Source organism: Pleurodeles waltl, chromosome 3_1 (genome assembly GCF_031143425.1).
Source record: "Pleurodeles waltl isolate 20211129_DDA chromosome 3_1, aPleWal1.hap1.20221129, whole genome shotgun sequence".
Taxonomy (NCBI): domain Eukaryota; kingdom Metazoa; phylum Chordata; class Amphibia; order Caudata; family Salamandridae; genus Pleurodeles; species Pleurodeles waltl.
Window position 1 is genome coordinate 297,400,594 of NC_090440.1, and position 11,376 is coordinate 297,411,969.

Genomic DNA, 11,376 nt, shown 5'->3' on the forward strand with positions numbered 1-11,376 from the left:
TGGCCATATATTCACTGATGTATTACAAACTACAACTCCCATAATGAATTGGTGGGTTGAAATAAAATGTGGCCTGGAATGTTTTTGGATTGAAGTTTAAAACTGATTTTCTAATTGGTAATCTTGTGACATGAAACTGTATATGTTGCAATATGTACAGCTTACCTTTTCTTGTAATAGCTGTGGCTGAGGTATCAATATCTGTGACCCAGACAATGGCTTAAGGCTGCCAAACTGCTTCTACCACTTCCTCCAAAGGGGTGGATGTTGGTTGGGTGGATGGTCCTCCACACGTTCGCCATACCTCTGCAAGCCTGCTTGCTACCTTCTCCTCGGCCTGTGTCCATTAGTCATACCAGAGCTTTTAGATTTCCTCAACCGAGCACTGCATGACACCCACCACACTGATCTTGGCCTAGATGTCCTTCCATGTTTTCCTTTTTTCACCCTCTGCTACCTGCGGTGAGCTCTTACCAAAGAAAATTGTTTAAAAAAAACAGTAAACAGTAAACAAAGAGCTGAATCTTAACATTTTTCGCAACCTCTAACCTCCTTGCCATTCCCATCAGTGACCACGATGAGTTAGGTGTGCTAAATAAAACAATCAAAACAAGCTGCAATGTACTGAGCTCCAAAGGTCTGCCACCTCCTCTGGGTTCGGGCAACAGCATGGACTGATTCACTTCCTCATTATGAGGTCTTAAAGCTGCTCCAAAACATTTGCAATTTTGCGATTATCTAATTGCAATTTCCTATTTTGGTAATCACTGTTGGGTAATTGCAAAATGTGATTGTGAATCCTATGAATTCGCAAAAGCATTAGTGACAAATTGCGATTATCAAATAGAGATTCTGTAAAATTCGCTATTTGTTAGTTGCAACTTCTGTTCTTGATTCATATGGCCCTTAGAAATATAAATGTTTTTACCAGATGTGCTATAACTCAACCTTTTAAAAAAAAATCTGTTTATTGAGAATTTAGTTTTTTGTTTCATTGTTTCAAGTCAAATGCAAAGGGTAATACCAACATCAACATACAGTAGTGATAAGCAATAAATACATCATAAGAAAGAGAAGCAGTGTTACACATCTTGCAGTTAGGCAGAGTGTCAATTTTTGGATCAATGCGGTCTGTCCATTTTCACATAAACCGTTCCAAAGAAAGGTTACAAAAGAAAACAAGCATTTACAATGCAACGGGTCTCGCGTTTGCTCATGTTAGAGCTGATCGCGTTGTAAACTCCTAACCCGTCTTTTCACCTATCAGGCAAAAGTGCATTTATGTACACAACCCGAAAAAGTGAAATTAACTATGTAAATCGCTCGACTTCTGCCAAGCGAGATCGCGCTCGTAAATTAGAGAAAAAGAAGTCCACGAGCCCGATGGAAAACAGCAAACCTCACATGTTTTCTGTACTTGGTCGCTGCGCTCGAGGAGGGCTAGCCACCGAAAAGGCATGACGTATGCATGCCTTTGACTAATGAAAGCAAGCAGATTTTATTAGGCAAACCCCACGAACCAATAAAAAACACTGACGTGAAGTTGACAGGGCTCCGAGCCCTTTTCTATATACAAAAGCGTCTCGCTGCGATACGCATGCGCGAGCGCATGAGACGCAGGCACGACCCTAAACAGTTAACTGGAATAAGAAACAGGTCTGCACCCGTCTATGAAAGAAACTCGCCAGGTTGTGATGTGACTCTCAGTTAAAGTAATCAAAAAGCGAGTGTTTGGGCTGGGGTATTTGTACAATCATTGCGCGGCTGGGGGTCCTGCATCCACAGAGGCAACTGGAGATCAGCTGGGGGACTCAGCTGAGGGCTGCTGAGCAGCCTGGAAGTCCGCTAGGATAGCATTCCAATGGACTTCAATGGGAGAACTTGCGGAGCCCCTGTGTGTCCTCCCTGCACAGGGCAATACTTTCCACTTGAGCCCAACCAGTTAGGGACTGCTCCCATGCAACAAGCAGAGGTGAGGCAGGTGATTTGATCTGTGTGTAATCAGTCATTTGGCCAAATGGAGAATCTGTTTGAGGAATTGTGCAGTGGCTCTGTGACTCCTATCATGGTGCTGGAGACCCATTATTCAGGCCTCCTATATATGTAATGATGTACCCCCTGTGAAACTCGCCGGTGGTAAACACTCAACTAATTGCAAATGATTAAAAACCACTATGAACTGCATCAATCGGAGTTCAAAGGGAAAGTTGTTGTTGCTTGCTGGCACAGTGCTTCCTTCCTCCTGGTAGGCCCTCATTGAGTTGCATTATACTCTGTATTGGCAATTTCATACATGGAATTACCAATTGCATGGGGTTTGGTAATTCTTGGATGCAGAATTGTCCTTGTATCATTGGATCTCTTCTAACCACGTAACTAGCCCTTGGAGTCACTCAGGTAGCCTGGGATGAAGGATGCAGGTCCAGTCTTTCTTCCCAGACAGCAGGGCAGGCCTCAAGCAGCAGGGTGGTCCTCTAGCAGCAGGGCAGTCCTTTTTCTGTTGTATCCACTGGTTCAGGAATGTAGTGAAGAGCGAGTCTGAGGATCACCTTTTTATACCTGGTGCCCCTTCAACATGGGGAAGCTTCTGAATGTCCCTCTTACAAAAGTGTCTGACTTACTATAAAGTGTAAGTTTTGTTTTTCTTATGTGTGTGGAGTTCTCTGCTCAACTGCATAGTCTCGGCACATGTAAGTATCCCACACATATTATGTTACAAGTGGCACTTATTTCTATTATCAGAACTTGACCCAGAATAACGGTGAGAGAGAAAAGGGAGAAAGGAGGAGGGAGTGAACCAAAACAATGGCAAAGTTAGGAGCATAGAAAAAAAAACTGCAAGTATGAGCTAAAGAGGTAGATAGGGTAAAGTGCTGAATGAAATAGTACTGCGGTGTAATCAAAACTAGGTAGCCTTACCAATTGAAAATCCCAGCATGTGGCAGGCTTGTCCCAAGTTCTGGAGAGGCCCATGACCAAAGCCAAATTTGAGGCTCTAGTAATTTACTTTTTTTCAGGTGGTATAGCTACCATGTTTACGAGTATTAAAAACTAATGTACTACTGGTAAAGCGAAAACATGGTATCTACCTCCGTCCAGGGGCGTAACTTAGGCCCCAGGCTTACATACTGAAGGCCCCCCTCAATCTCTACTGATGTGAATGTGGGGGGCCCCTTCAACATATCTTGCGGGGATGGGGGGGGGGCTCACGTTTTTTACGCCACTGCCTTCATCTAGTTCGCCAGCATGCTGTCTCAATGTATCGAAACTGGTAGATCTGATTACAAATACAATCTTTAAGTAAATGTTGCGGAATGAGAGCAATGGTCTGGAAAGCTCGGGGTCGTGGGCATAATGCCTCTCACTGTGCACTTCCCCTTGTGAGGGTCAGGGTGCGCCAGTGCCAATGACAGGCTCCTAGGAAAAGTGTGAGGTGCCCGCACTTATTATCTGTTTTCTTTTAAAAACTGGCCACTGACAAGACACAATCCACCATCCAGCCCCAGAAACCCTTTGTGTGCAGTAATATTTATTCAACAGATTTCTGTGCTTCAGTCTGACACAGATGGCTCCCACGATGCACTATAAACATATTATCTTCACAGCAGCATGGTGCACAAAATAATACCAGACTGTTGATGCAGGGAGACAAAAAGGGGGATAGCCTCCTCCCCTCAATGCGTTGGAAGAGACAGATTGAAATTAAAAATGTGTTGTACAAATGACATCGGGCAACAACAAAAATATAGCTACTCAATGTAATGACATCTGTGTTTATTAAAAATATGTAACCTTTCGAACATGCCAATAATTGAATGTAATTCACCTCTTTTCTCGTCCTGCCACTGATGATAAATTGCAAGTGAATGCTTTCCTACCGAAAGCATTATTACATTTAATCTGTCGAAGATCTTTCTTCACTTCCTTCAATTGAAAAGTACCTTTTATCTAATTGATGGTCATGATGTAATCTTATATTAAATGAATTACACCTGCTTGTAAAATCTGATAAAGGTACAACGGTATAAAAAGTTCTTCAGTGGTAAAAAGAAAACGCATATTTGTAAATATCTCTGATAATTGAGTCACTTAAATAAGCATAAGGAAAAAGTGCCATTTATACTAGGTAAATAAATCGACCCATTTACATAGGCGTAGACCCGCACTACACCAGCACTGGAGGCTAACACTACTACTTGTGAGTAATTCTAAACCTCAATGATTTGCATTTAGCAAACTACCATAAGAAACTTGGTGCTAACTAATAGACAATTAGATCCCGCTCTCTTTGAGGTTTCTCCAGATGTCGTGTTTATTGAGCAATTACTGGATAAATCAGGAATTCCTAGTAACTCGGGCCCATATTTATACTTTCTGACGCAAACCGGTTTGCACAAAAAGTATAGCGCCATTCCAGGACGCCAGCCGGGCGCCATATCTAAGGAATGGAGCAAGCCGGCACTAAGGCCCGTTTAGCGTCAAAATACATGCCACTAAACAGGTAGGGGAGGCGAAGGGAGAATTTGAGGTTGTGCGGGAAAGAATGGCGCTAGTCAGGTTAGAGTAGAAATAATTAGTCTAACCTGATTAGCGTCATTTTTTAACACACAACCCCCATGGACATTACCTCCTGTCCCTCCCTCGCCTTCCTTACCAACCAATGAGGCTCCTTTGCCTCACCTAGACCCCTCCCCTCTCTTTTTACCTCTCCGGGGTAAGGTGGGCGTTTGGGCTCGTGTTTTTTATATATTTTTCATTGGTTTTCCTGATTGGGGGGCCCATTAGGGAATACATTATGATTGGTGATCGGTGAGGTCGTTTTAGGCCTTTTTAAGCCCGGAAAGGTGGTGTTGGGCATTTGTTTTGTGTCATCATGTCGGGGAAGAAGGGTGCAAAACGCAGGAGAGTGATTTCTTCCTCTTCCTCTTCCGAATATGAGGGGGATCCTGTGCCATTGCAGTCTGCTAGAGTGGACAGAACTGATATGGCTGGTGCTGCTCCTCTTATGTCTCGTGATGAGGTTCAGGACATGATTGAGGTGGCGGTTTCCAGGGCTCTCCAGGCTGCGGCTGTCCGTGCAGATCGTCGTTCAGCTGCTACCATGTCCATGGAGGCTGCTGCTTCCTCTTCTTCGAAGGAGGATGGTCCTTTTACGTCTTCTGGGGGCAAATATGTGTCTCATGAGGAAATGTGGAGTATTCTGGCTCACGTACGGGACAATTTGGTTTTCCTGCTTTTCAGCCTGCAGTGAAAGATTCTACCCTATTTCCTCAATATGTGACTCCTTCTCGGTTTGATATGCATTTCCCGGGGCCTGTAAAGGACATGGTTTTCTGGGAATGGAAAGAGGTGGAGAAAGCCCAGGTTCTGCGTTTTCTCCAAAAATTGTACTTGCTGGAGGGAGAGGATGCTCTGCCTCCTTTGGTGCATTTAAATTCTATGCTGGCTACGTTGATTGGTAAAACAGCTGTCAATCCGGAAGACTGTACTCTTTCTGATGCCACTGATCGGAAGGTGGACTCTGGTTTGAAGAGTGCTTTTTCCGCTGCAAATTTGACTTTTTGGGCTGGTGTTTTTTCGGCTTATTCTGCACAGTCCTTGGTTCGGTACTTTGACAAACTTGCGGTCGTTGTGCAGGATGGGTCAGAATGTTCTGAATTACTGTCCGTTATGGAACAACAGGCCCGTTTATTGGCTGATTTTTCTTCGGATATTGTCTGCTCCTTGGCTATGGCTTCTGGGGCAGTGATTGGGGCATGCAGGTATCTTTGGTTTAGGCAATGGAAAGCTGATCTTGGGGAGAAAGCGGCTCTCCTAAGACTTGCTTTTGAGGTCAGGCTCTGTTTGGGGATCAATTGCCTGCAATGATTTCTAAAGCCTTTAAGGACCTCAAGCATGCATTTTCTTGTAAGGGAAGCTCCACATCTGGCAAAGGGTGGAAGTCACACTACAGGTCCTCTCCCAAGTTTGTTCCTCAGTCCTCTTCTTCCAGAAAGCTTAGTTTTCAGCCTAAGTTTTGTCCTAAAAGGTCAGTTCCATCAGCGAAAGGGGCTCCCAAGAAGGGTTCCTGACAATCAAAGTTTTGGAGAGTGGCCAGTGGGAGGAAGACTGACACATTTTCTGTCCGAATGGAGAAAGGATGTCACCGATCAGTGGGTCCTGAACAGTGTAGCGACTAGGTACCCCATAGAGTTCGATCTTGTTCCTCCAGACACTGGGGTTCGTCTAACTCCTTTACCAGTGGAAGAAGGCAGGCGGGAGGCTTCGGTGGAGTGAGTCCAATCTTTGCTGTCAAAAGGGGCCATTTGCAGGGTTTCAGTAGAGGAATGGGGAGAGGGGACTTATTCTGTTCTGTTCCTTGTTCCAAAACAGACAGGGGTGTTTCCGTCCTGTCTTGAATCTCAAATGGGTGAATTCTTGGATCAAGACTGTGCACTTCCGGATGTTGTCCATTCAGGATATTCTTTCTCTCATTTTTCCAGGGGATTTTTCGGGGTCTCTGGATCGTCAGGATGCTTACCTCCACATGCCTGTTGCAGTGTCTTCTCAAAGGTTTCTGCTCTTTGCAATAGGACCGGACTATTTTAAGTTTTGTGTTCTTCCCTTTGGCATGAAGTCGGCTCCCAGGGTCTTCACGAAAATGCTGGCTCCTCTTGTGGTGCTTCTGCATGCGGAAGGGGTGTTTGTACATCCTTACCTGGACGATCTGTTGATTCAGGCTCCAGATGCAGATCTCATGAGGTTTCATGTGGAAAGGGTCTTGGGGGTCCCAGGGGTCACGGTTTCTTAATAAACTGGGGGAAATCAAATTTGGTGCCTTCTCAGGACCTGGTGTTTATCAGGGCTCAATTTCTGACTCAGCTGGGGTTGGTGACTGTGTCAGACAGGAGATGGAAGGGTCTCTAGGCTTAGGTGAAAGCCGTGCTGTCTCAAGAGGCTCCCAGGGCGCTTCAGTGGTTACGGCTACAGGGTCACTTGGCTTCAGTGATCTTCTTGGTTACTTGGGCGAGGTTTCATCTTCTTTGTCTGGTAAATTGTTTGCTATCCTGATGGTCTCTGGATCCTTGCACTCCGCGGACTCACATTCCTGTGTCGGAGTTCATTCGCCAGGAGTTGGGTTGGTAGATGGTGCCGGCTCCTCTACAGATTGGGGTTCCTTTGTCTCCGCCAATGCTTGAGGTGCTGACGACCGATGCAAGTCTCTCGGGGTGGGGGGCGTGGCTGGGGTCAGGGCAAGTTCAGGGGTTTTGGTCCCTGAGGGAATTGGAGAGGTCCTCGAATTGGAGGTAGTTGACTGCGGTCGAGTTAGCTCTGGTGCATTTTCAAGCGCTCTTGCAAGGGGAAGCGGTGTTGATACAGACGGGCAACTTGGTGGCCAAGTCCTATATCAACAGGCAGGGAGGGACCAGGTCCCGCTCTTTGAATCAAGTTGCTTGGGTGCTTCGGTTCTGTCTCTTCGGGCCACATACTTTCAGGGGTCGGACAATGTTCTGGCAGAGCAATTGACCAAGATCATTCCTTCCTCCCAGGAGTTCTCCCTTCGGGTTTCTCTATTCTGTTGTCTGGTGCGGAGACGGAGTCGTCCGGTTGTGGACTTGTTTGCATCTCTGGAAAATGCTAAGGTCTTCTCCCAGTCTCGGTGTCCTCGGGCATGGGCATTGGACGGTCTGATGTGTCCATGGCCGCAGGGTCTTCTTTATGCATTTCCTCCTTTTCAATTGATCTGATCCTTTCTTGCCTGGGTACAGCAGAGGGGGCTCAGGAGATTTTGATTGCTTCCAGGTGGCCTTGTGCGAATTGGTTTCCTCTGTTTCAGCGGTTGGCCTTCGGGACGGAGTGGGTTCTTCATCTCCATCCATCTACTCTGGTGTTTCCTTGTCTCTCCCGGGGATCCTTGCAGAGACTGCACTTGACGGCTTGGAGGTTGAACGGTGGGGTTTGACTGGACTGGGGGGTTCCTGGGGCCAGATGTAGGAAACGTTTAGCGAGTCGCAAACGGCAAAAATTGCCGTTTGCGACTCGCTAAACGCGTTTCCCAATGCAGAAATGCATTTTGCGAGTCGTTACCGACTCGCAAAATGCATTTCAGACTCGCAAATAGGAAGGGGTGTTCCCTTCCTTTTTGCGACTCGCTGTGGGATGCAATACCATTTGCGACCGCGTACGCGGTCGCAAATGGCATCGCAGTTACCATCCACTTCAAGTGGATGGTAACCCACTCGCAAATTGGAAGGGGTCCCCATGGGACCCCTTCCACTTTGTGACTGGACCCAAAAATATTTTTTCAGGGCAGGGAGTGGTCCAAGGGACCACTCCCTGCCCTGAAAAAATACCAAAACAAAAGGTTTCGTTTTTTTTTTTAAGTGCAGCTCGTTTTTCTTTCAGGAAAACGGGCTACATTAAAAAAAAAAACTGCTTTATTTAAAAGCAGTCACGAACATGGAGGTCTGCTGACGTCAGCAGGCCTCCATGTTTGCGAGTGCCTATACTCGCTATGGGGCCGCAATTTGCGACCCACCTCATGAATATTGATGAGGTGGGTCATTGCGACCCCATAGCGAGTCGCAGTCGGTGTCTGAGACACCGTACTGCATTGCAAATTGCGACTTGCAATTTGCGAGTCAGATGGACTCGGTCCTTTGGCTGTGACTTTGCAGGCTGCTAGGCGTAAATCCAGGTAACATTCCTATGGAGGTCAGTGGAAGGGTTTTCCTTGTGGTGTTTGCGACAGCATATTGACCCTATGGTTGCTTCTCTGTTTGTGATCATGCAGTTTTTGCAGCATGGGGTGCATATGGGGTTGTGGGTGACTACGCTACATGTTCAGTGGGTGCCGATCCAGGCTTTTCAGGGTCCCTGGTGTAATTTGGAAGTTGGAGGTCATTTGATGCCCAAATGTTTTCAGGGTCTAGTGAATTTATTTCCGAGACCTGTGTGTTCTTTCCCTGGCTGGAATCTACAGTTGGTGTTAGATGTATTGCTGGGCCCTCCTTTAGAACCTTTGGGGGCCATTGATTTAAAACATTTGATGTTGAAAACCTGTTTTTTGGTGGCTATTACTTTGGCCAGGCGTTTGGGGGAGTTGGGTGCACTATCCTGGTCTTTTCCTTTTTGCAAAGTTTTTCCTGATCAGATTGTGCTGGTTTCTGTTCCCTCTTTTGTGCCTAAGGTTAATTCAGCTTTTCATGGTCACACGAGGTGATTCTTCCTGCTTTTTTTCCTGACCCTTCCTCGGAGGAGGAGATCAGATTGCATGCTTTGGATGTGCGGCGGGCCCTGTTGTGTTATTTGAATGTGGTTGCTGCATTCCGTAAAGGTGATTCTTTGTTTGTCAATTTTGGTGCTGCAAGGAAAGGCGAGAAGCCTTCTACTGCTTCCCTGAGTCGCTGGATCCAGTCGATGGTACTGTTGTCCTATGATTTGAAAGGGTTGGTGCCTCCTGCTGGGATTCAGGGACGTTCTACACAGGGTATGGCTGCTACTGTGGCTGAGTTGCATGGCGCTTCGGTGGTGGAAATTTCTAGAGGCGCTACTTTGGCGTCTCCGTCCACTTTTGTGAGACATTACCATATTGCTGAACTGGGGTATTTGGGGGTGGTTTTGGGGCACAGGGCTCTGTCTTCTATGAAGGAATAGGGGTCTTTCTGTGTATGACCTGGTTGTGATTAAATATGTTTTTTGGGAACTGCAACTCAGTTGTCTGTCTCCTGTTTTTCTTGCTATGTCTCATTGGTTGTTAAGGAAGGCGAGGGAGGGACGGGAGGTAATGCTTCCATTACTTACCATTAATGGCATTACTCCTAGTCCTCCCCCCTCACCCTCCTTACAAGTTCCCTCCCTCCCGGTACAGGACACCTGAGTTGCCTTTGGCTTGTTTCTGTACAGGAGTGGGCAGGGGTGGGGGGCTCTTTTAAAAAGAGAGGGGAGGGGTCTAGGTGAGGCAAAGAAGCCTCATTGGTTGTTAAGGAAGGGGAGGGAGTAGGACTAGGAGTAATGCCATTAACAGTAAGTAATGGACGCATGACTCCTGTCTTAGTAATGACAGGAGTCATGCCCCCCAGCCCAATGACCATGCCTAGGGGAACTATGTCCTCTGGGCATGGCCATTGGGCACAGTGCCATGTAGGGGGGCTGAAGTAAAAAAAAAAAACTAAAAAGACATGTCTAGCGAAGGTAGTCCCAGGTTATTGTATTTTTTGGCGAACCTCCCAATCCGAATACTGCGCTCGATCTTCAAAACACTGAACATCTTACTGATAGAATTAATATGGGCCAAAGGGCACTGCCATATTAGTCTTCAAAAACTGCAGTTGCCCACACAGGAGGGATGCATGGGCGTGTCCGATTTTCACACATGCTGCATTGCAGCACAAGTGCAATGGCTGGCCAACTGGTTAGCGGGAATACATCTACAGGAGATAAACTATACACAGACGCGACTAGAAAGTGGAGAACTACAATCACTGCTTCTGCCTGGTAGACTGCAAAACACACAGTGGCTACTCCTATTGTTGCAAAATGTGCTGTTGTATTGGCACATGGAGCTCAAGTTAACCAAGACAACAACATCATACACACCCAATATCCTCCTAAGTGGCTTTCCCCCCCCCAGCTGGGGTTCTCTCTATGACGAGGCTGAGGCACTTAGAAGAGAGTGGATTCTCAACCTTGGGGGATCTTTTAGTGAAAGGTCACCTCCTCTTCCATAGGGAGTTTATAGACCAGATTCAGCTACCGGGTACCCAGTGTCTGATGCCAGCCAGTCTGTTACATTTTAAATGCCACCAGTTTTCTACATCAGGGGAAGAGCCCGCGTCCCATTCCCTAGTACAGACACTTTGTGTCATGGGGTCAGGAGGCACCAAATGAAATCGCTTTACAAAGAGCAGCACTTCCATTATCGTATACCACTGTACCCTCTGTAAGAAAGATCAGAAACAGATGTAGCAAGCCCTTTGCATGATGAAGAATGGAAATTCCCTATGGAACATGCATCTCATATTCCCTGCAATGCAATTCCCAGGAAGTGGTCATCACTGGGGGAAGGACCCTGCCCCTGATTGGAGAACCAGGACCCCCCAGATTTTCACCCAGGAGCAGGGATAAAACTGGCAGATCTGCAACCACACCTCAGATCCCCATCAGATTCCAACAAGGAAGAACTACAGGAGAAGAAGGACTGCCCTGCTGGACCCCTGACCAACTGCACACTTGGGCTTCAACACTAAAAGGACTTTACCTGTCTTCTACTGCTTCAAGAAGGGACTCCCTGTTTGTTACAGGTACAAAGGAGCTGCCCAGTGTCCCCTGCATCAAGTCCTGCAAGCAGAGCCCAGCTGACCAACATCCACTGGCCATTTGTGGATTCTGACCAGG